Raw genomic sequence first — 26,209 nt, forward strand, 5'->3', positions numbered from 1 at the left:
CATTTTCCTAAGGGGCCTGAGTGAGATTTAGTGCTTCATAGAAAAGCTACACAATCTGTGCCTGAAGGCATTGTACAAGGAAGGTAAGATGAGACAGTACTGTTGATATTTATAAGAATAATATTCTCAGAAATATACAAACACAAGTATTATGAGATTCCTTCCCCTACCTTAAAGTCAGATGTGGCACACATCTGTACAGGAATTGTGGGAATAAAGCTGTCAATGTGATTTACATGGAATAACACCAAAAATCCCTTCTGGCTTCCTCACATACCAGTTTTTGTTTACTAGTTGACTGAAATAGGTTGAAATTGCAGCTTTCTTCATTAATATGAATGTCATCACATGACTCTATACTTCATATTCTTCTTGAGCAAAGTCAAATGCAAAAAATAATACTTTCAGGAACTACTTCCAACAAAATACAAACTCACATATTTCTTCTTCTTTTTTTAAATCCCTAAAGGCTTTCTTAGAACAATATCATTGAATTGCATATGGAACATCCAGGAAAAAAGAAATGCTTTCAAGGAAACAAAATCAAAGTCAAAACAACAACAATTAAAAAACATAATTGAAGGCATGGACTTGTTCAAATAAATGTATTGTTATTTCACCAATTAATTGAGATAGATGAGTCATGGTAATGTAATATATTAATAGAAGTGATAGAAATAAATTTAAAAAGTAATGCAATGATCTTTGATACTTTTTGTAAATCTAAATTATTCTAACATGGTTTGTGAAAATGACATTAACCAGGAGGACTTTAAAAAATAACAAAGAATTATTTAAAATCAGGTGTATCATTAAACTGTCAATATGTATAGAGATGACCTGTAAAATATAAAATCAGGATGTATCCAAGGCTTCCCACATTCTCCACCTTTTCAGTAGAGTGCAAATTCATTATCCAGAGGAATAAGTAATAAAAAAAGTTGAAGGGATAAATACAGTAAAAGAATTCAAATTATTTTTATTTGCAGATGATATGTTATTATACATAAAGTATAACAAAAATTTCCAACAGGACACTTACATAAACAGCTCATAATTTCAGCAAAGTGGCAAGGTTTACTCAAAAAAATCAAACAGAAAATAAATAAAAACATTCATCTTTTCTATGCTATAGCAACAAACACACTGAAAGAGTGATCCGAGACACATTTACTTTAACAGTAACAAAAAAAGACTATAAAATATCTTGCCATAATTCTAACTATGTAAGATAATATCAATGAAAAACTTAAATTTCTGAATAAGCAAATTGAGATAGTTTGAATAAGAATGAGCATGAGAAGTAATGGAAAACTGCAAAGGACTGGGGTCTGGCATCTCCAGGATTCTAAAGAGACTTGGGTTTAGGGAGGTGCCCAACTATCAATGGGGTGACTTTAACTGTGACAATGGGTGTATGGAACCTGTGAGGTAACCTCCTGTAGCCAGTTAGGAACTCTGTTGGAGCAATCGAGACATTAATCTACCCACAAAATTTTCAACCCAAAACTTATTGTGTCTATAAGAATTGCAGAGAAGGAGATGGAGCAGAGATTGATGGAACATCCATCCTATAACAACCTCAACATGAGACCCATCTCATGAGCAAGCATCAATACTTGAGATTGATACTCTGCTATGCTTGCAGACTCAGGCATGTTGTCTGAGAGGTTCCAACCAACAGCTGATTCAGACAGATGCGAACACCCACAGTCAAACAATGGTTGGAGCTTGGAGACACTTATAGAAGAATAAGAGGAAGGATTGTGGGCCCTGAAGGGGATAGGAACTCCACAGGAAGACCAACAAAAACAACTAACCTGCACTCTTGGGGCTCTCAGAGTCTAAATGACCAACCAAAGAACATATACAAGCAGGACCTAGTCCTCCCCACTCATATGTATTAGATCTGCAGCATGGTTTTTCTGTGGATGCTGAACTATTGGAGCAGGTTGCTATCACCCAAAAGCTATTACCTGTACATGGAATATGCTCTTCTAGCTGGACTGCCTTGTCTGACCTCAGTGGGAGTGGATCCGCCAAATTTCACAGAGTCTTGATTTACCAGGTTTGGTGAATACTCAGAGGGGCCCCTCCTCAGAGGAGATGGGAAGAGGAGATGGGGGAGAACTGTAGGAGGTGGATTACCAGGATGAGAACAGTAAGCTGCATATAAAGTGAATAAGTAAAAGAAAAACATTAAGTTAAAAATATTGCACTCACAGCAACATAGATTTTAATGCTTGTTTACCAGGCAGCATCACTATTTTAAAGGATTAGCAAGTGTGCTTCCATTGCAGTGTATCACTAGTGATGGAATTTGCAGTTTTCAGGGAACAAACCAGGCCCTATATCTCTCTTCCTATTGTCTGTGGATCTAAATGTAGAAATCTGAGCTTCTTCCTCAGCACCAGTAAGCAAGAGTCTGCCTGACTGCCCCCATGCTTACCACCAGGCTGAAAATGGACTAAACCTCTGAAACTTCATGAAAGTTCCAATTAATGTTTTTCTTTATAAAAGTCTCAATGGTCATGGGATTTCTTCACAGACGTAGAGTACTGACTAAGATTTCCTGTGTTAAAGAATTTTCTAAAGAAGATTCCATTTGCTAAGGAAGTAAGGGCCACATAGGACAACTGATACTTTATAAAACTAAAAAGATTTTCTATGCTATGGGAAGAGTTGAGTCTAGAATAAACCCACAGTATGGGAGAGAATCTTTGCCAACTATTCACCTGATCATGAACTAATATCTAGAATATAAATAGTGGGAATGTAAAATGATAGAGACACATTAGAAATCTGTAGAGATTATCCACAAAGGACAAAAATAACTCAAACATATAGCATAGGAATTTTACTTCTTAGGATACATGTGAAGGAATAACTATTCTATTCTACAGGTATTTACTCAGAATTATTTATAACTGCTTTGTTCACAGAGCCCTCAATGTGAAAACAACCTCGTTTCCTTCAACAAGTGAATGGAGAAGGACAGTGGGGTACATATGAAAAACTGAAACACTCTTCAGCTGTAAAGAAAAAAATCATGAGATTTGCATTTAAATTGATAGAACTAGAAAATATATTGTGGAAGGTAGCAATAAATACCTGAAATACAATCTTTGAATGTATTTGTAGGCCTTAGCTACAAATTCTTAGATGTGAGTGTGCAAAAAGCAATAACCAAAGAAACTAGGAATGTCTAAGGAAATATATGCAGGTGGTTGGGGTTGAGAAGGAAATGACATGATACAGGTGATATGAAGTAGGAGATGGGTAAATAGGGAGGAGGTTAAATGGGATGAAGGGATGAGGATCAGTACATACAGAAAATGAAAGACAAGGAACAAATAAGATAAGATAGATTAAGTGTTATATTCCTAACCATATTATGTATTATATATGTAAGACACACACACACACACACACACACACACACACACACACACACACACACACACATTTTACAAAAAGTTGAGCCACTGGAGCTGACAATGCTCCCCACAAGATCCATAGAATAACAATATATTGTACCAAGAAGAAAAAAAAAAAGAACCTCATTTTGAATGGTTGACCAGCAGAGTTCAAGTGACTCCCAAGATAATATAGACTTGCAACGCAGCCTTTGGTTGCTACAGATTTATTGGGGGTTTGCCCTTTTCTGCTGAAGACACTGCACACATATCATACAAAGAGCACACAATTAGGTTGATTCCAGCTGGGTCTGACCTGGAAGCCCTTTTCTGATGTTCTAACCTTCTTTGAACCTTAAATTACTATGTAAGGGAACAAAGGAGAAGAGCCATTTAAGAACAATTACAAGTTACAGATCCTATGGAACATAATTTCCTGAATAGCAAGATATCCGTAGAGGTTCAAAAATTGTCACTCATATTAGGTGGGCACCAACAACTGTTTATTTAGTCTTAAGGTCCACGGATCCAGATGTAAATCATTTTTGTTAACTGAAACTTAATCAGCTTTCCAGTATTATAGAGGAAATGAACTTAAGAAACCAATCTGCTGTTGTTTTGCTAGAGTTGTACCATTCTTTACTATATGTTAAATTTCGATCTTATATCCATCTATAAATGTCACTACTGCTCCACCTCTCTTTATAGCAAAGGAAAATAGTCAGAGAAAATAACACAGGTGGATATAATTCAGTGATTAATGGACTGTGCTGAGTCAACCTCAAACAATACAACTACATCAGAACTCCTATATCTATGGCTCAGGGAATATCTCCAAGGATTAGATTATAAGGGTCATAATACCAAGAACTCTTAAATAAAATAGCCTCTTCTAGGAACAGCTCCACAAACAAGACAGAAACACTGGTAATTCAATGGACATATTCATATTAAAGGAAGAACATTCTACAGGTCCCATTCATAGCCAAATGTTTGTAGGTAGATAATACATGATTGCTCAGAGATGAAAAATTAGCATGTCCCAGAGCTGAGTAATTTTATTAGTTGTCTAAAGCAGAGTGATTATCTTTTTTAAAAGTATATATACATTCATACATTCATATATATATGAATTCATATATATATGATACTATTAAATTGGGAATATGAGGACAGGAGGATGGAGTTTTAAGAAATGTCTAGTTTCAGATATGTATGATAAAATTTTAATGGTATGAAAAACTTGATACAGTAGTCAAATTATAGTAGTTTTCAGAAGATTTTAGAATGTACTATTTGACTTATAACTTTTTTAGTTATTTTGAAAACCTAGATAAATTTGGAAGTATGTATTTTTGATAGTGGAATATCTCAATACTGTTTGTACTAGAAATCTCATTTTAGCTAAAGAAAGTTATGGGAACTTCATTATACAGGAAGGGCAAAAGAATAAAAGCCAAGCTGTTATGAAATATGGCCTATGAAACATAACCTCACTGAATCACATGCATATATGAATTGTATATCAGAAACGTATGTTTTATAAATAGTTCTGAAGAAATTTTAATTAAGAAGCATTTAATATTTTTAGTTCAACATTTGTCAAGCAGACTTATTTGTGAAATCTTTTCTTATCCAACAATTTGTAACCCTGAAAATATAATATATAGTATAATATGACTGTGAAAATATGTGACATTTAAAAATTTGACAAAATATGAAATTGTGGTTGTTTGTCTATAGTTACATTTTCTTAATTTACACTTTAAATACAAAGTCCTAAAAATTCTTCGATGATTAAGGAGAAATTTCTCCTATAGGCTTATGTACATGAATCCTTGGTCCCTAGTTGATAGCACTATTTGGGAAGGTTTAGGAGGTGTGGTCTTGATGAAACAAAAATAAAAACAAAAATAGAGTATTATTTATCACTTACTGAAAAGGAGGTGGTGCTAAGCAAGTTTATGAGTTTAAAGATTGCCTGTCTTCAAATTATCTTTTTATTCTTTTTTTTATATATTGGAAAAATGTGACATCTATCTCAGCTTCCTGGCTCTGCTTACTTACCTGCTTCCATGACACTTGTTAAGGTTCAGACCTAGGAAGAAGCTGAGGTGACTATTTATCATATCAAAGCAGTCATGTCCTCCAGGTTCTCCCAGCATCCCTCATTCCCAACCTGTGTTGGGTATTTCTTCCATACTTTTCCCCTATCCTAATTTTTTTGAGCCTAGTGCCTGTACTAATCGTTCCCCCTATATAATCCAGACATTTGGTTATCCACTCCCTTTGTACTTTTGCCTTCCTGGCTTTGCACAGTTTTCCCTTTCTTTTTCTCCCGTGATCCCAACATAGCCCAACTTAATGTGGTGAAGACCACTCTGTATTCTCCCAAATACAGATGGCTCTAACTACATTATTTTCTCATATATTCTTTACTATACCTACAAGCAAACCATTTTTCTTTGCTACTTTCTTCTCTCTCTCTCTCTCTCTCTCTCTCTCTCTCTCTCTCTCTCTCTCTCTCTCTCTCTCTCTCCTTCCTTCCTTTCTCTCTTTTTTTCTCTTTCTTTTATTTCGTTTTTGGTAATCTAAGCTGTAGACCCGATTCTCCAAAGGGGTGTGTGTGTGTGTGTGTGTGTGTGTGTGTGTGTGTGTGTGTGTGTATATATATATATATATAGATATTGATATAGATGTAGATATATAGATATATATGGATATATATATATAAATATAGATAGATATACATATATATATGTAGATCATTTGTTTCTTCTTGCCTTTGCAACCCACCAAATTTGATTCTAGAGTCTTTTTCATCTCCTTATTCTTTCTACCATAACTAACCATCCATCTTTCCATGCCAATTCAGAAGGTGGTTCTATCCCACTTGGGGGGCATCCACTATGTGAGTATCTTCCTACAATGCCCTTCTGAGCCCAACCACTCTGGACAATTCTACCAACTAAAATACGTCTTCTCCAGCTATTTTCTCTTCTACCTGCTCTAACCACTTGTCAAACCTTCTATAGATTATCACTATCAAGGTACCTGCTTTGTCAACTTTTGCTACAAAAGTCACACATGTGTGCCAGGAAACTTCCTCTTGCCCTACCAGGTTCAACTCCCTGGAGAGAGATGCCTTTCTTCTGTAGTTTGGGACATTTCTCTCTGCTAAGTCTCTCTGTCCATGTGAGAACACTCTGGGTTGAAATTCTTATTAGCACAACACTTACCTCTTCTGCTTTGTCATGGCTCCTCTCCTGTCTACCTAGAACTTTCTCTTCTTGTCATGGGAGTACCTATATGTTATTGGGTTTGAGTCCCTTTCTTTGCTCCCTTCCCCTTGGAGCTATCTGCTGTATCTCTCCCTGTGTACTCCTGGGCCCATACATTGCAAGTTTCCTTGCCTCCTCCGATGAGCTACTTGTTAAGTCTCATGGCTTCTGCAATATTGAAATCCTCCCTTTGGTAGAAGTCATGTTTTTTTTTTCATTTTTTTTCTTTTTGTCCTTTATGGCTACATTGTTCACTGTCTCTTAGCTGCCTAACCCTATGTTGGAGTTCTTTTTGTGGTCTTTTCTCCTTTTCTTCTTGGACTCAACTTCCTTCTTGGACTCAGGAGATTTTCTTAAAGTATTAGTGAAAATGGATTGGTCTCAGTGTAGCTGGATGGCCTCAGAGGAGATGGTCAAATTTCAAATTCTAACAGACTGTCACAATTTCTGTCTTCATACATGCAAATTATCTCAGTGTAAACAGTCTATATCTCAGGATTGATATCTAAATTCCTTTAGTGAAGTGGAACTTTCTGGTTTCTATGGATAATTAATAGTGTCATGTGATATTTTCCTGGAAACTGTCTTATGAGAGGTTGTTTTGCTGAGAACAAACATGTGGTGTTTCTCTGGAAGCTGCTTGGAAAAAAGTGTTGAAATAGAAATCACAGGTTGCATCAGGACAAACCACACCAGGCTAACATCCTCTCATGTGGAGGAGGTTTACTGTGGATGGTGGAGACTGGAGAGAGGGAAAAGAGAGGGAGAGAGAAAAGAGGAAAGGGGCAGGAAAGGTCTGCCTTTTATTTGAAATGTGTCATAGCTGCTCCCAGCTGAAAGTGGGAGCTGAACCAAAGGTATGCTGGGAATGTATGGCCATTACCATGGCAACAGATGCACAAGTAACTAGGTGACATCACTGCTGGAGGCAAAAGCAGTTCCTGATACCAACAATACTCATGTGTTGTTTGGCTAGAAAAGATGCTTGAGCTGACAGCTGATATTTGGAAAGAGTATAAGTGAACTTAGTAGACAGTAGATACAGTTCTGGCATTAGTTCACCTCGCTACTCTTTATTTGTCTTTGTTTGGCTTTGCTGTTGCCAGTCTTTGCTGGTCATGCTGTGGTATTTGTTCAACTTGCATTCTTTTCTGACTTCGTAAAGAGAAACATACCAAAGAACTTCTAGTGATAGTCTGGTGAACTCAGGCCAATTGGCAGAGCCTTTGGGTTTCTTCTGGATCAAACTGCCATAGCCGACTCATTAATGGTATTGGCAAGTGGATCAAGCGACCACTGCAGCTTTGTCAACTGAACTGTTGATATCCTGACAACAAAGATTAGAATCACCCTAAAGAACTATTTCTAAACCGGTCCACATCCTCCTTTGCCCTATTAACCTTTCCTTTCCACACTACCTCCTGTTAGTAGTGGGTTATCAGGGAGATTAAAATATTTAAGAAGTCTTACTACAGTAGGTTTTTTTTTTTAAAATCTAAGCCCACAATTTGGTATGGTTAAAAAAATCTATAAAATATTTTTAAAAATTCAGATTAAAACCTATAACAAAAAGTTTATAATGAAAATCTAGACATAGGCAGATATGTGTTTCAACTCTTGTCTTGAATATACAGTATATAAAACTTTTATTTAAAAAATAGATCTACTGGATAAACATGTTTTAAGCAGTATTATCATATCTTGCCTCCATCTTTGCTGATGAAATCCTCAAAAACTATGCAACCCTTTTTTGGCAGTTATTGTTAATAATGGTTGAAGAAAATGCAAGTGGTACTTGTACATACCTTTATTTCCAGCACTTGGAAGGGAGAGATCGGCAAATCTCGGTGAAATTGAGTCTAGCCTTGTTTAGAGAACTGGTGCCAGGACAGACAAAGCTACACAAAGAAACCCTCTCTCTTAGGGGGAAAGGGAGATTAAGATGACTTTGTCATCGTAAAATGACCTTGTAACATAAAGCAGTAATTGTAAATCTTCTCAGTACTACTTATGCTAGTTGATCATTGTTTATCTTTAGCCTAAGGAAATAATCTAAATATTTTGGATTGATAAAGATCTTTTCATGATGATACAAATTGAAGGGGTTTGGGCACAAGTTACTATATAGTGATTTAAATATGGTTTACAATGTATTCTACATGGTACCAAAATTTTAAGATTATAAAGGGTTACTCAGATTAACAAAAGCTTATTTATGATGTACATTTAACGATTTATATCTTTTCAACTACTCAACACTAAGGTGTAAGAAAATTTAGATTGGTAATAATATATGTTGGATAAATAAAGGCATACTTGATAATCAACATTTATAAGTTGCTATTGTGTACTCAGGTTCACAGTGATATTCAAATGGTTTTTTGTTTTGTTTTGTTTTGTTCATTTTAAGCATTACATATTTAGATAAATTAAGCCATAGATAAAATGCAATATTACATATTGGTGAACTATAAAAGGACCAGTAAATTTGCTAATTTTGATGAACTATATCTAGGATTAAACTTTGTTAGAACTTCAAATCAAAAATTTGTATTTTATTATGTCTAAACCTATTAGTGATAAGACTTCAAGAGTCTTAGTTGTCTGAAATATCCTAACTTATAAAGTGTTAAGGATAAAAGACGTCCGAGTCAATCCTCATTCACCTTATAAATGAGCATATCCTTTAGTATGTTCAAAATTAAACATGCAACTATGCTAAATATTACTTGTGATTGATTAGAGGGAATAATCTTTATTTCGCCTGTTGTGTATGATTTCAAAGTTAAGCCAGATAAAGTAACTAAATCAGGCATACTTAATAGATAAATGGTCCTCAAAATATTCAGAGACCTGATGAATATGGATGGCATTTAAAATATTTGATAAAATAGGGGGTGTAATAAACAGAAGCGTTAGATCCTGGAAGAACCTATACATGGGACATCTGACTCAAACTTACTCCATTTTGTAACTAGGTCTAAGTTTCAATTTCACAAAGAAACAGGCAATATTTCTCAGACAATGGAACATTGATCAAAGGACCTGATATCTATCTGAGAGAGATAGCCAGCTCAATGACTGAGACAGTTCCTGGAATTTCTGTAAGGCCTGAACAAACCTGGTAAAACCAATGTAACAACCAATCAGAAATGTACTAATCAAACTGCTGCTTACATAGCCAATCATATTACAAATGACCTAACTATTTTGAGGTTCCCTTAACTCTGCTTAAAAGGAGCCCATAAGTTTCCCTGGTCTTTGTTCAACCCTGGCATGATGGTCGTTCTGTATAATAATAAATCTCCTTGCTTTTGCCTACAATTTGAGTCTGGGTTATTCCTCAGCCACTCCTAGAACCTTAGGATATACTTTGTTGTTTGTTTGTTTTTTTCTTTATTGAATATTTTCTTTATTTACATTTCAAATGTTATCACCTTTACCAGTTTCCCCTAAGGAATTCCCCTATCCCATCTCCTCTCCTCTTGCTTCTGTGGGAGTGCTTCCCCACCAAAATACCACACCCTCTTGCCTGCACACTCTGGTATTCCACTATATTGAGGCATCTAGCCTTCGCAGCCAAGGACCTTTCTTTCCACTGATGCACCACAAAGCCATCCTCTACTACATAGACAGCTGGAACCGTGGTCCCTCCATGTGTACTCTTTGGCTGGTGGTTTAGTCTGAGAGAGGAGGGTGGTATGGTTGTTTGATATTGTTGTTCTTCCTATGGGGTTACAAGGCCCTTCAGGTCCTTCAGTCATTTCTCTCTCTCCTCCATTGGAAAACCCATTCTCAGTCCAACGGTTGGCTGTAAGCAACTTCTGCTTTTGTCGGGCTTTGACAAAGTCTCTCAGGTTCTATCAGACAGCTATATCAGGCTTCTGTCAGCAAATATTTCTTGACATCCACATTATTGTCTAGGTTTGGTAACTGTACATGGAATAGATCCTAAGGTGGGGCAGTCTCTGGTTGGCCTTTCTTTCAGTCCCTGCTCTACGCATTGTCTCCTTATTTCTTCCTGTAAGTATTTTGTTTCCCCTTCTAAGAAGGACTGAAGAAAACATACTTTGGTCTTCCTTGTTGAGTTTCATGTGGTCTGAAAATTATATCTTGGTTATTCTGAGCTTTTGGACTAATATCCACTTATCAGTGGGTGCATACTAAGTTCCTTTGTTATTGGGTTACCTCCCTCACTCAGGATGATATTTTCTCGTTCCATTCATTTGCCTAAGAATTTCATGAAGTCATTGTTTTAATAGCTGAGTAGTACTCCATTGTTTAAATTTACCACATTTTCTGTTTCCATTCCTTTGTTGAAGGATATCTGGGTTCTTCCCAGATTCTAGATATTATAAATAAGGCTTCTATGAACATAGTGGAGCATGTGTCTTTGTTGAATGTTGGAGCATCTTTTGCATATATGCCCAGGAAGGGGTATAACTGGCTCCAAAGGTAGCGCAATGTTCAATATTCTGAGGAACCTACACACTGATTTCCAGAAAACTTGTACCAGTTTGCAATCCCACCAACAATGGAGGAGTGTTCCTCTTTCTCCACATCCTTGCCAGCATCTGCTGTCACCTGAGTTTTTGATTTTAGCCATTCTGACTGGTGTGAGGTGGAATCAGGTTTGTTTTGATTTGCATTTCCCTGATGACTAGGGATGTTAAATGTTTTTTAGGTGCTTCTCTGTCATTTGATATTCCTCAGTTGAGAATTCATTTTTAGTTCTGTACCCCAGTTTTAAGAGAGTTATTTGATTCTCTGGAGTCTAACCTCTTGGTTTCTTTGTAAATATTGGATGTTAGCCTTCTTTTGGATGTAGGATTGGTAATGATCTTTTGCAATTTGTTGGTTGAGATTTTGTCCTATTAACATTGTCCTTTACCTTACAGAAGCTTCACAGTTTTATGAAATTCCATTTGTCAATTCTTGATCTTAGACTATAAGCCATTGGTGTTCTGTTCAGAAAATTTCTCTGGTGTATATGTGTTCCAGGCTCTTCCCCACTTTCTCTTCTATTAGTGTCAGTGCATCTTGTTTTATGGGAGCTCCTTGATCGACTGAGAATTGAGCTTTGTACAAGGAAATAAGAATTGATCTATTTGAATTCCTTTACATGCTGATCTGCAGGTGAATCTACACCATTTCCAGAAAAAGCTGTCTTTTTTCCACTGGATGATTTTAAATCCTTTGTCAAAGACCAGGTGACCATAACTATGTGGGTTCATTACTGGATCTTCAATTATATTCCTTTGATCTACCAGCCTGTCTCTGCACCAATATCATACAATTTTTTCACTATTGCTCTGTGACAAAGCTTCAGGTTAGGGATGGTTATTCCTCCAGAAGTTCTTTTATTGTTGCGTTTAGCTTGCACTATCTGGATTTTTGTTATTCCAAATGAATTTGCAAATTGTTCTTTATAACTATGAAAAATTGAGTAGTAATTTTTATGAGTTTTTCTATTGAACCTGTAGATTGCTTTCAGCAAGATTGCCATTTTTTTACTATATTAATCCTTGAAGTCCATGAGCATGGGAGGTCTTTCCATCTTCTGAGAGTTTCATTGATTTATTTCTTCAGAGATTGAAATTCTTGTCATACAGATTTTTCAGTTGCTTGGTTAGAGTCACACCGATGTGTTTTATATTATTTGTGACTGTTGTGAAGGGTGTCATTTCTCTCATTTCTTTCTCAGCCATTTTATTCTTTAAGTAGAGGAAAGCTACTGATTTGTTTGAGTTAATTTTAAGCCACCCACTTTGATGAAGGTGTTTACAAAGTTTTGGGATGGGTAATTTGAGTATATGATCATATTATCTGTAAACAGTGATATTTTGAATTCTTCCTATCCAATTCATATCCCTTTGACATCCTTTTGTTGTCTAATTGCTCTGAATTGGCCTTTGAGTACTATAATGAGGGAAAGAGTGGGCAATTTTGTCTAGACCCTGCTTTTAGTGGGATTGCTTCAAGTTTCTCTCCATTAAGTTTGTCATTGGCTACTGGTTTGCTGTATATTGTTTTTACTTTGTTTAGTTCTAGGACTTGAATTTCTGATCTTTCCATGAGTTTTACCATGACAGTGTGTTCAATTCTGTCAAATGTTTTCTCAGCATCTAATAAGATGATCATGTGTTTTTTTCTCTTTGAGTTTGTTTATATACTGAATTATCTTCATTGATTTTTCGTATATTGAACCATTCCTGCATCCCAGGGATAATGTCTGCTTGACAAAGTTGGGTGAACACATCATTTTGATGGGTTCTTAAATTTGTTTTGTGAGAATTTTATTGAATATTTTTGCATCAATATTCACAAAGGAAATTAGTGTGAAGCTCTCTTTGTTTGTTGGGTATTTTTGTGGTTTAGATATAAGTGTAATTGAGGTTTTATAGGACGAATTGGATAGTGTTCCTTCTGTTACTATTTTGTGGAATAGTTTTAAGAGTATTAGGTCCTGGCATTTTTTGGGGGGTGGGGGATACAGGATATTTTTAATGACTCCTATTATATCTTAAGGGATAGGGGATTGTTTAAATGGTTTATCTGATCCTGATTTAACTTGTACCTGGCATCTGTCTACAAAATTGTCCATTTCCTCCAGATTTTCCAGTTTTGTTGAACATAGGCCTTTGGAGTAGACTCTGATGATTTTTTTTAATTTCCTCAGTTTCTGTTATTATCTCTCCCTTTTCATTTCTGATTTTGCTAATTTGGATACTCTCTCTGTGCCCTCTGGTTAGTCTGGGTAAAGGTTAATCTATCTTGTTAATTGTCTCAAAGAACCAGCTCCTGGTTTTGTTGATTATTTGTATTGTTCTTTTTGTTTTTTGGTTGATTTCAGCTCTGAGTTTGATTATTACCTGCCACCTACACCTCTTGGGTGTATTTGTTTCTTTTTGTTCTAGGACTTTCAGTTGTGCTGTCGAGCTCTTAGTGTATGCTTCCTCCAGCTTCTTTTTGGAGGCACTCAGAGCTATGAGTTTTCATCCTAGCACTGCTTTCATTGTTTTCTATAAGTTTAGCTATGTTGTGCCTTCATTTTCATTAAATTCTAAAAAGTCTTTTAATTTCTTTTCTTCATTGACCAAGTTATCATTGAGTAGAACACTGTTTAGCTTCAATGTGTATGTGGGCTTTTTGTGAAGAATATATGCACAGAAGAACATCACCTCGAGATTGCCTTAAATGTGACAAAGCTGAGTACTGGGTAAATAACCACCTTCACCAATCCTGTAACCAGAACCATGTCCATATTGTGGATAAGCTGGACCCTGGAGATTGGATTGCTTTGCTTTGCCTGTACAAAGTAGGCCAGTCTACTCAAATTCCTACTCCACAAGAAAGTCTTTTGGTGCTTTTGGGCCTAGGGGCTGAAGACAGATGTTGTATTGGGACTTCTGCCCCAATGACCAACCAAGAAGAACCTACGGTGACCAGTAACCAGTAAGTCTTTAATAGATTCAAGAGCTGCTTGGTCTGTACTTCTGGATAAATCCAGTGAAATTTTTCCTTTTCATATTCCTGATAAAGTTAAGGACTAGACTAGGGAAAGCTGCATGCCAGTTCAACAGCAGCAAACAAAGGCTTCAGCTGACATTTCAGTTCTCTTCATACATAACAAACTGGCCTCAAGCTGTACCTCCCCAAGACTCCACCTGAGAAAGGCAGTTTACCTTGCTACTAGAATCTAAAAACTGATGAATTCACAAACGATGTTTCAAAGTAACTTTTTAATGTTCCTTTATTTAAAGAAATGCCGCTGTCAGTAATCAACTACCTGTGTCTCATGGCAAATAACTGCATTAAAAAACAAGTGATTTAAGGTATAAGAAAAATGCTTCAAATTTCGTTAACTCAATATGCTATTTTTCTACAACGACTTCAAACATTCAGAAATTTAACCCAAATCAATAAAGTTCTGAAAACCTATTAATCTTGCACTGGTAAAAGACTGCTAATATTATTATAGCTACTAGCTCTGGATTTTAAATTTTATTTTTTTTAGTTTCTAAGTACAGTGGTAAACGTTGCTTCTCATTTACTAAAACACCTTTATCTGATCTATAAATGTGTTAAGGCTTTTAACCACAAAACCAATTTGGGTTGCTAAGCTTTTACTATGTGTCAAAGGAGTGAATATACTGCTGTTTCTACGGTGTGATTTTAAGTCCAGATTTAAAAAAAAAAATAAATTAACAATGCTTACTGAAACTGCTAACAGTAATCTAAAATTCTAAAATTTACTTCTTTTTATAAACTTTAAAAAAAAAAGAAAATCTCCTGAGCTTTGAAGTGTCCACTTGAATCTCCCTCTTACATGTCAAATGTATTCCAGATGAGAATGAACGATCAACAGCTGATTTCCTCACCTGCCTATTTCTGCACATTGAATCTCTTCCCATTTCTTGTTCCTGGGCTTCCCCCTACTCCCAACTACCAGAACTACAAGCCCAAGCATTTTAAATATATAACTAAAAAAACAAAACAAAACAAACAAACAAACAAAAAAACCTTTCCCCTAAATGCTTTAACTTTACTTTCTCTTCTGAACATATATCTGTTCCAGCAGATTTCTAATCAATCGAAAATTGCAAACTGCTCAAAATGCTGTCTAAATTTCCCTAAACCCAGATGACCCAGCAGAGCCAGGACAGGAAATGAAAACAGCTTCCTCACCAGGACTTGGCTGATCTTTTGGCATTTTGGGTCTCCCACAAGGATGACTCATTATCACAACATAGAAGTCAAAGAAGTCAAAGAAGATTTTGTTGTCCTTCATCATTTATTCTCAAAAAAATATGGCTTGCATACATATTCCCCTATCCTAACCTTCTTCAGTCCAGGTCTGGACTGCTGTACTGACAGATACTTGGTTACACACTACTTTGTTACTTTTGGCTTCCTGGGTGATGCACTGTGTGATTGATTCTTCTCTTCCCCTCCTCTTTTCCCTAAAAAACCCAGTTCAACCTGGGCATGACCACTGTGGACTCTCACAGATATACCTTCCTCTAACTATGCCCACCCGCATATCTATTAAATTTTCTTTTCTACCATACCTGGTTTAGGCAGGTCCTTTCATTACCTTTCTATTTATTTTTTTCATACAATACCCTGTCATTCATGGACTCCCCTACTAGAATAAAAAGTGTAAAACATAAACTTTTGTCTTGATGAGTTGCATTGGTCACAGATTTAAACACAGTTAAAAGATAAGTATATAAAAACCTATCACAAAAGATTTTTCTCTTCAATGTATGTATTTAAATATTGGTGATTAAAATATATATTAAATGAGTACATATGCAACTTTTAAATATTAAAAGTATAATAGAAATTTCAAAAATTGTAAAAAATTTCATCCAGGTATAATACCAATTTTTAATGAAAAAAAAAAACAAGTTCCCTTCCCATATTGTTAACTACAAGTTGAATCTTGAATCCTCTGTCATTCATTTTCATTCTAGTCTGCATTAGAGACACACACATGTGGACCTACACAAACACACACACACACACACACACACACACACACACTTTTTCTCATATGTACACACCTATATGTCTATTTATCTAACAATTATCTATTCAAATGTCTGCTTTCCACAAGGGCAGGCAAGAGAAGGAAAACTTAGGTGACAGATAATCTGCATTATTAACCTTCCTGAATTTGGAACCATCTTTTCAAGATATACCTGAGTATATTTACTAGAATGCCCTAGACAGGTAAAATTGAGGGGGGAAATCCTATCCTGAATGAGAATTACATAAAATCTTGAGCTGCAAAATCCAAGAGTGAAAAAGTCAAATAAAAACATTCACCTCTCTCTGCTGCTGAATACAGGTACAATGTAACCATGAGGCAGATATTGCCACCATAATTTCCAAGTCATGATCTATTCTCAAAATGTTATCAAAATAAAGCTTTTCTTTATTGAATTGTTTTATCCTAGCAACAAGAAAATGCCTGATATAGCCTTGCAATCATGTTTAAGACTTCACAGAATAGCGAAGAGATAGTTCAGATGTGCACATATTCCAATCTTCACATATAATTCCATTGATGAATTTAGTGTTCTAGCTGTATACACTGTGGACTGCTATCTCATCTCTTCCCCTTCCCTCCCCTCCCCTCCCCTCCCCCACCCCCATTTCTCTTTTCTGAGGAGAAAAACATCTGTGTTATAGGTTATAGTCCACCTTTAAGTTGAGTAAGCTCAGAAACTCAAGAAGGAACTTGAAACAGAAACCACATGAACAGTGACTACAGGCTTGGTCCTTTTCTTAAAGCAATATGCCCTGAACATTATTTTCTTTATTTGTTTTCTATTTCTCCTTGGAGCAGAAGTGCTTTTGTACCAAACTTCTAGATTTCCCACCATATAATCTTGCACTGCAACACTGGCACTATAGTTATAAATATTAATAACTATATATTTAATTTACAGGGACTAAATCTTACAAACAATCACCTTAATAAGGAAAAAATGTTCCGTTCAGTCCCAAAGCTGTTGCAAAATAAGTATACGGACAGGAACAGATGTTAGCATTTCATTCTCAATCCCTTCCTAAGTCAATTCAAATGTTCCTGACTCCCTGAAATTCCAAAAATAATTGTTGAAAAAAATCAAGCATTTGGAAAGACACCCAAGTTTGATAAAATCATGATTTTTTTCCTCTTCAAATAAATGTGACTCAGACTGTATTTGAACAACAACTGGCAATCAGCAGCACATTCTTCATTTCCATAACTTAGCATGACGTCAACTCTTTCTCTGACCAAATTTTAAAAATAGTGATCAACAGTTCCTCATCTTCTCCCCATGCTACATATTTTTATTTGATTTCCTGACCCTCTGTACCTCTCACCTGTCCCCTCCAGTACCTGATACTGACCCTCTTATTTCCTTCCCCTCATCTGTTCCTCCCATGTCCCCCTTCCCTCCACCACCCACAAATCATCCTGTTCCCCACTCAATGCAGGGCTGAAACATCCACACCCTGGTCTTCCTTCCTCCTAAGCTCTATCTGGTCTATGTGGTATATCATGGGCATTGTGAGGTTTGGGGCTAATATTCACTTATCAGTAAGTATATACTATCTGTGTTCTTTTGTGTCTGGGTTACCTCACTCAGGATGATATTTTCTTGCCAAGAGGCACTTTGCTGACAGGAACCTGGTATGACTGCTCCTTGGGAGGTTTAACCAGCAACTAACCAATACATTACCAATACACTAACCAATACAGATGAGGATGCTTGGAGCGAACCATCAGATTAAGTTCATGGATCCTGGTGGGGGAGCTGACAGGAGGACTGGAGGAACTGAGGGGGATTGCGACCCCTTAGGAAGAACAACATCAGCTGACCGACCACCGGGTGCTCCCAGGGACTAGACCACCAACCAAGGAGTGTACAGGGAGGGATCCATGGCTCCAGATACGTAAATAGTAGATAAAGGCCTTGTCTGATATCAACAGGAAGAGAGGGCCTACTAGGTCTTGTAGAGATTTGATGCTCCAGCATGAGGATGCTGGAGGAGTAGGGCGGGAGAGGCAAAGGGGAGGGAAGAGAGGGAAGTTGTGGGATAGGGGACATGTGGCAAGATAACCGAAACGCATATTATTTGAAATGTAAATGAATGGAATGATTAAAAAAACAGTAATCAAAACTGACAGAAATTCTATTTTCCCTTTCTTATTCATTTTGCAAGTTGTAATGTAGAAAGTCAAAGTATTAGAAGTCAGAATTCTTATTTTCAATTGACTTCTTTTAAAAGACAGCTGATACGGTTTTGTCTTTCTTTTAAAAATCTAGAAGTATTAATTCAAGTTATTTTCTGACTTAAACAGATACACCAGGTGCTATAGTGAGTGGACTTAGTATGGCTTATATATATAGCATATAAATATATAACAATAGATCTGGATGAAGAAGTAAGGAATCCCAGGGTTGAGGTGAGTGGAAGGACAAATACATGAAATGATGAGAAACATTCTCAAAACAATACAAAAATTAAAAAAATGAAAATAAATTTTGCAATAGACAGGTTTTTATTTAACTCGTTAAGCAGTATTATAAAATGATAAAATAAGATGGTATATGTTAAGATATTTATAATCACTATAGGAGAATATAATTGGGTAAACTGCATTTTAAGTAATATTCACATTATCAAAGTCTTCTTTAATGACAATATAAATCGAGAAAGATTTTCATAATAAAACCTATTTTCTAAGTCAGAATAAAAACTTGAAAAACCTTGTGACTATTACTTTAGAATGTTTATTCATATCTATTATTTTTAGCATTTTCACAGTTTTTAATGACATTATCTCTCCATTCTATCTCATTTAAAAATTATTAATCATTTACCTATATTGTGCATGTGTGTGTGTAAGTATGTATGTGTTTGCATGTGGATGCACATTCCACCAAGAACTGGTGAGGGTCAAAGAATAACTTTGTAGAATTGCTTTTTGAAAAAATACATAGTTATATTCTTTGGGGTCTGGGGATCAAAGTGAGTCATCCAAGTTTGCAGAGCAAGAACCTTAAACCACTGACTCATCTCTCTGCCCCCTATTACCATTTGAAAGTTACAGATATGAAAGAATTTTTTAATGCTTCCCCCTATGCCTCTAAAAATATACTCTCCAAATCACATACGATTTCTTTGCACAGAGCTAATACTCTGTGCTCAATATTTCCAAATACAAATTCTATTTTGAAATTGTGACTGATGTATTAATGACTGTTCATATTTTAATCTCTTCTGTTTATAAAGGAGGATGCATACAGTCTAAATTCTTGTTTCAACATGCATGCTCTTTCTTCAGTGTATCTGTGTCTCATTAGTGTGCTACTGTGGAAGAGTTCTGAATAGTAGGTAGATGTGCATTGCTCTCCAGTCCTCAAAAACAAAACAGAGCAAACAGAAAACAATACATGACGATACATTGACCTCTTTATTTCTTATAGATTTGTGTAAATAGAAGACTTTTTTGGATTAAAAGAATAAGAAAAGGGTGAGAATATCTCCATCATTTTCTCTTCACAGAGTTTATCCATGCAAACCTGATTATAGAAAAGGAAGATAAACAAACTTTTTTGTTTTCTTTTGCCTAGAAAACAGCTCTCATGTCTCAGGACATCAATTCAATTTCAGGCACTCTCTGAGAGTAAACTCACACCTCTGTTGCTTTCTTCAAGGCTCTAAAATGTGGACATGTTTGTAAGTTTGAAGGAAGAGTGCAAATGCTCCTATTTTTCTTTAGTTGTTCTTTATAAATGTGTAATACACTTTTCTTTCTCTCACTTAAGATATGGCAATGTTAATAAATGAATGTCAGAAAGACATAGTAATAAATGTGAGACTATAGGAAAAAAAGAAACAAATAAAAAAGACTATAATTAGGAAAGTAGTTAGAAAAGTAGTCAAAGCCATGTAGTTTAACATGCTATGTATTTACCATGCTTTAAATCCCTCCTGCTAATCCAAGTCTTCATGAGAGTACAATGAGAGAGCCAGGCAACCAATTAGATATCTAACTTACCAATGTATCAATCATTTCTAATGAGGCTTACAAATTAAATGTATCAGCCCTAGAGAAAATATATGTATATGTATATATATATCACATTAAACATATTTATATAATTTAATTTATAAATTTTAATAGAATTTATATAAATGAATTAAATATATTAAACAATATGTAACACAATAAACCAAACATTAAATATGTGAGTGAGTGTGTATGTATGTGTTTGAATTTTGAGACAGGGTTTCGCTGCATAGGCTTGGTGGTCCTGGAACTTGCCTTGAAGTCCAGGCTGGCCTCCAACTCACATACATCTGCCTGCCTCTGCTTTTTCAGGGCTGGTATTAAAAGACTGTGTTACCACTATCCTTTGGAAAACTTAACCACTTGTCTAATGTATACAGAATTGGTCATGCACGTATCCCCTGTGGATTTTGTGTTGGCATGCCTGCCTTTCCGTTTCCCCACTTCAGTGATTCTTCAGCCTTGATCACATTTTTACTTTCATAACTGTTATTTGCATTTCTTTCTTCGTGTCCTATTAGTAGTATGAAATAATCTGTGCCATCATTTCAGAAAATTTTTCTACTAACAGGAACTTTTTAAGTTCTCCAACTCCCAACTGCTAGATAAATGCATTGTTTTGCTCTGCCTATAGTCCTTAATAAAGAAGTCTGGCCTAGCTAGGTAAATTCTAATAACAGTAATGAAGAACAAGTGAATTGGTCTCTAATGATTAACTTCTAGCTAATATAAATAATCAACTTATTTACTGTAACAGAATTACATTTGTAGAGTTTACTATGTCTTATTTCTTTATGATAAAATATAGCCTCATTTAGGTTCAAATATTTGTCCACCTATATATTTATTTTAATTTAACTTAATGTGTCATGTCTTCAAACTCTACTTGAATCCTTATTCATTTTGACAAGCACAGGCTTTGAAACATGAAGAACTATTGTGATTATGGCTTACGTATAGGAATTCAATGTGAGGCCATGTGAAGATTTTCAAATATCTGATAACCACTTTATTGGTCAAAGTATTTTTTAACATAGGACTTCCTGAATAATTTATTTATAAAATTTTATCATATTACTAAAAATAGACTGTGAAACAACATGGATTTTTTTAAATATTTAATGGAAAAGGAAAAGAAAATATTAAAGGTAATAGTGTAATTTTGGGTATACTTACGATATGTCAGTGCTAAAAGAATTTCTTTCTATGGATTGTAACATTTCTTCTGAACAGAAATTGTTGTTGCCACATTCTCATGTCAAAGACTTTTGTGATTAAAGATATTATAAAGAAATGAAAAAAGTACAATGCATGGGATTTTGTGATCATTTGGATTACTAACACTAGGTGAATAATGATTATTAATGAAAATATATGTTCAAATGAAAGTTTTATACTTTTTAAAACTTTCTAGTATTTCCAAAATGAAAACCAATTCTCAACAGCTGTATATTTTTAAGAAATTAAACCTAATCTCTTCATCCATGGAATTTTTAAAGGGGGACTAATGCAGAAAATGAAAACATTAGCAAAATTGCATTTTCATTTATCTTAATGATTTCCACAGGCTTATATACATCATTATAGTTTTAAGTACCTAAACTTTCTGAAACCAATTTGTACACTTTTAGTAATACGCATACTGAGTTAGAACAATGCGCACTGAATGTTCTATGAATTAGAAATCAGCGCTGCACAAACTGTGCTAAAAAAAATAAGCAACCATAGAAACAGCTGGAAAAAAATTATGCTTATCCAGCCTTATGAAGTGCAGTTTAAAAAGAAAGAAATGAGGAAAACACTATTCATAATTTCTTTTAGACACAAAAGAATCATAAAAGGGCCTCCCAGAGGAATGGTGCACTCAGTTCTCCCTGATGCTAAAGAATAGGTTCCAGAAGGAGTCTGCAAGAATATAATAATGTGACTTGTAGCAAATAGACTGTTTTTAGTTCTTATAATTCGGAGAAAAAGTAAAGTCCTGATTCTGAAATGCAGAACAAAATTAAAGTTATAATTATACAAAAGACTAACAGTGGCAGCTGCAAAACCCCGTATATTACTCCCCAACTATAATTCCCAGGATTAATCCGGATCTTATTGACTGCATTATTAGTTGCTGCAAATAGCAAAGGAAAGTGTGTTTGTGGAAGGACACTTGAGGCACCAGAGCGGAGGACAGCACATTGCTGTGTGCAGGCGAACTCTTTTGCCCTGAATCATGCACATGATTCCAACTGATGGGAAAAGGCATGTCAAAATTTTGAGGATAAGAAAAGTAAGTTACATCCAAAATCGAACATGAAAGTTTTTTTTCTGCATGAAATAGGAACTCCTATTCTAATAGTTTTATCTAGAACAAAATGTGATATTTTTTTCTCTCCCACTTAGTAATTCTACAGTATTTTTTTTCTTGACCCAAAACTTTCTCAGATTCTTCATTTATAACAAATAATTGTTTGTGTTCATTCACTGTGTATTTTTAATCTACCTTTATTAGCATGTGCTATTGTGATATTTTACAGCCTTCAATATATGTTAGGCTGCTTCTTTATTCTTCTTCATATTCTTACACTCTATGTAATATTGACTTTGGGTAGATTCTTTGTATTTTTTCCTTGTAATTCTGACTAATAGGTTTAAGTATGTCCTCTGCTCAAGGGTGGTCCATTCACAATTTTGGACAATCCTTATCCTCACCCTCATACTGTGGGTAATTTCAGTATCAAGTATACTTTTATGGTTGTGGTCTATTTTCTAGTAAAAGAAATCTGTTGTGGACTTGGCAAGAGATATTAGTCTGAAATGGTAAAAACTTTCAATATTTTTCCAATTATTGTAATAATTTAAATTGTTATGTCACTACAAATAGATATTTAAAATTGAGAGTTCTAAAATAAGAATTTTAGATGTTTACAAATTGAATCAGACATATCTGAAAGGAGTACTGGGCAATATAAAAATCATAAAGAAGCCCTGGTTTCGGTACCCAGCTCCGAAAAAAAAGAACCAAAAAAAATCATAAAGAAAAAGAGTATTTTCATGTGCAATTCTCAAGGATAAACTTAAAAACAGAGAAAATGATAATATAACTAATTACTACAAAAAAACTCACTTAAAAGTTTACTGTAATGCCCATGATAACCAAGCTACAATGTGTAGAACCATAGGTGTAGGTAGAGGGTAAGGGGTATTGATGGGATGTAGCAGACAGATCTCCCTAGAACAGGAAAATAGAACAGATTGCTATGGAAGGGAGTAGAGGAGGAGGATCTAATGGAAAGAGAGTGAGGGAAGAGACATAAAATGTAGAAAATATGTGGAGAGACAGATAAAAGTAAGGGGTTATTTAAGGCTAGTATTGAAACTGAATACACTAGAAGCTTCCTAAAATATATATGCTTATGAAAGCAGTCAAGATGAAATTGCCAAAAACTGAGGGAGACAGAACTCCCACTGGTTATCTCTTGTCACCAAATGAAGCTTTCTGTACAGGAATGGATTAAATCTAACTGATTTGCTGGCCTACAGGATGCATGAAGAACACCCCCCCAACCCCCTACCCTGCACTCCTGCAAAGAACCGAGGCTGTTCTCAACATTACAGTTTGCTTTCCACAAGCTGATGGAAAAGCCTCATTGATGAAAACAATAACGGACACATCTCACTGAACATGGATAAGTCGATCAGTTGCCTATTTAGAGCCTTTGCTCCTACTGGCTAGTGTCTTTGGTAGAGACTGAAGTAGCATGTTCAGGGCCTGCATGGTTTTACATCAGATAGGTCCTAGAGCTGAAGGCAGAAGCCACCATTTTTCTTCCAGAAGCTATGTTTAATTGACAAGCACTTTAAACTTAAAGTATACTTTTCTCCAAGGGGGTCTCACTCAGAAAATAACAACTCTTAAGAGTACACTGCATAACCAACATAGATGGCAGACAGAAAGAAAACTCAGTGGCGTTTTGTTTGTTTGTTTGTTTGTTTTTGTTTTCGTTTTTGTTTTCTCCATCTTTATTAACTTGGGTATTTCTTATTTACATTTCGATTGTTATTCCCTTTCCCGGTTTCCTGGCCAACATCCCCCTAACCTCTCCCCTTTCCCTTCTCTATGGGCGTTTCCCTCCCCACCCTCCTCCCATTGCCCCCCTCCCCCCAACAATCACATTCACTGGTGGTTCAGTCTTGGCAGGAACAAGGGCTTCCCCTTCCACTGGTGCCCTTACTAGGCTATTCATTGCTACCTATGCAGTTGGAGCCCAGGGTCAGTCCATGTATAGTCTCTGGGTTGTGGCGTTTTTTTGTTTTTTTGTTTGTTTGTTTGTTTGTTTTGTTTTGTTTTTTCTTTTTTTCGGAGCTGGGGACCAAACCCAGGGCCTTGCGCTTGCTAGGCAAGCGCCCTACCACTGAGCTAAATCCCCAACCCCGGTAGTGGCGTTTTTTAAGGCTGCTTGTTTCATAACATGGTTTCCATAAGCATTATGGTTTCCACTTTAGTGCTTTTATGGGATTTCTGAATGAGGAGTATTTGCATTTGTATCTGTTTCTTTTTTCCCCCTTACATTCTTTTCCTTCTGTTTGCTTTGTCCAATTCTGATGTGTTAGATTTTGTTCTAAATTATTGTATTTCATACTTTTATTACTCTTTAGACATCTGGTTTTTGTTTCTGTTTTTCTGTTTTGTTCTGTTTGTTTTGTTTTTTTAAATGACAGACAGACAGGGTGAATCCAGGGTAGGGGAGGAACTGGGAAGAATACAGGAAGGAGAAACCATATTCAGAATTTATGAAAAAAATCAATAAATGAGGAAAAGCTAGCAAAAATATTTGTTTTTGTGTGTATTTGTGTGAATGTGTGTGTTCAGATGTATGTTGTGGTGTCCTTGAATTCAAATTTGGTATCCATTCTCCTCATGTATCGTTCACTTGTTATTTTCTCTGGCACAGGGTTCCTCAGGCCTGAAACTCACTACGTAGGTTAAGTTACTTGTATACCAAACCCCTAGAACCAATGTGTGTCTTCCAGAGTGAACAAGAGCCACTTTCAGATAGTATCAAGGTTTTTTTCCTAGAGAAATATTTATAATTTACTCACTTAAAATTTGGGCAGCATCTTGAACACATGGGCACTGGAAAAAATTTCCTGAACAAAACACCAATGGCTATGCTCTAAGATCAAAAATCAACAAATGGGATCTCATAAAACTGCAAAGCTTCTGTAAGGCAAAGGACACTGTGGTTAGGACAAAACGGCAACCAACAGATTGGGAAAAGATCTTTACCAATCCTACAACAGATAGAGGCCTTATATCCAAAATATACAAAGAACTCAAGAAGTTAGACCGCAGGGAGACAAATAACCCTATTAAAAAATGGGGCTCAGAGCTAAACAAAGAATTCACAGCTGAGGAATGCTGAATGGCTGAGAAACACCTAAAGAAATGTTCAACATCTTTAGTCATAAGGGAAATGCAAATCAAAACAACCCTGAGATTTCACCTCACACCAGTGAGAATGACTAAGATCAAAAACTCAGGTGACAGCAGATGCTGGAGAGGATGTGGAGAAAGAGGAACACTCCTCCAATTGTTTGTGGGATTGCAGACTGGTACAACCATTCTGGAAATCAGTCTGGAGGTTCCTCAGAAAATTGGACATTGAACTGCCTGAGGACCCAGCTATACCTCTCTTGGGCATATACCCACAAGATGCCCCAACATATAAAAAAAGACACGTGCTCCACTATGTTCATCACAGCCTTATTTATAATAGCCAGAAGCTGGAAAGAACCCAGATGCCCTTCAACAGAGGAATGGATACAGAAAATGTGGTACATCTACACAATGGAATATTACTCAGCTATCAAAAACAATGACTTTATGAAATTCGTAGGCAAATGGTTGGAATTGGAAAATATCCTGAATGAGGTAACCCAAT

Source organism: Rattus norvegicus, chromosome 2 (genome assembly GCF_036323735.1).
Source record: "Rattus norvegicus strain BN/NHsdMcwi chromosome 2, GRCr8, whole genome shotgun sequence".
Taxonomy (NCBI): domain Eukaryota; kingdom Metazoa; phylum Chordata; class Mammalia; order Rodentia; family Muridae; genus Rattus; species Rattus norvegicus.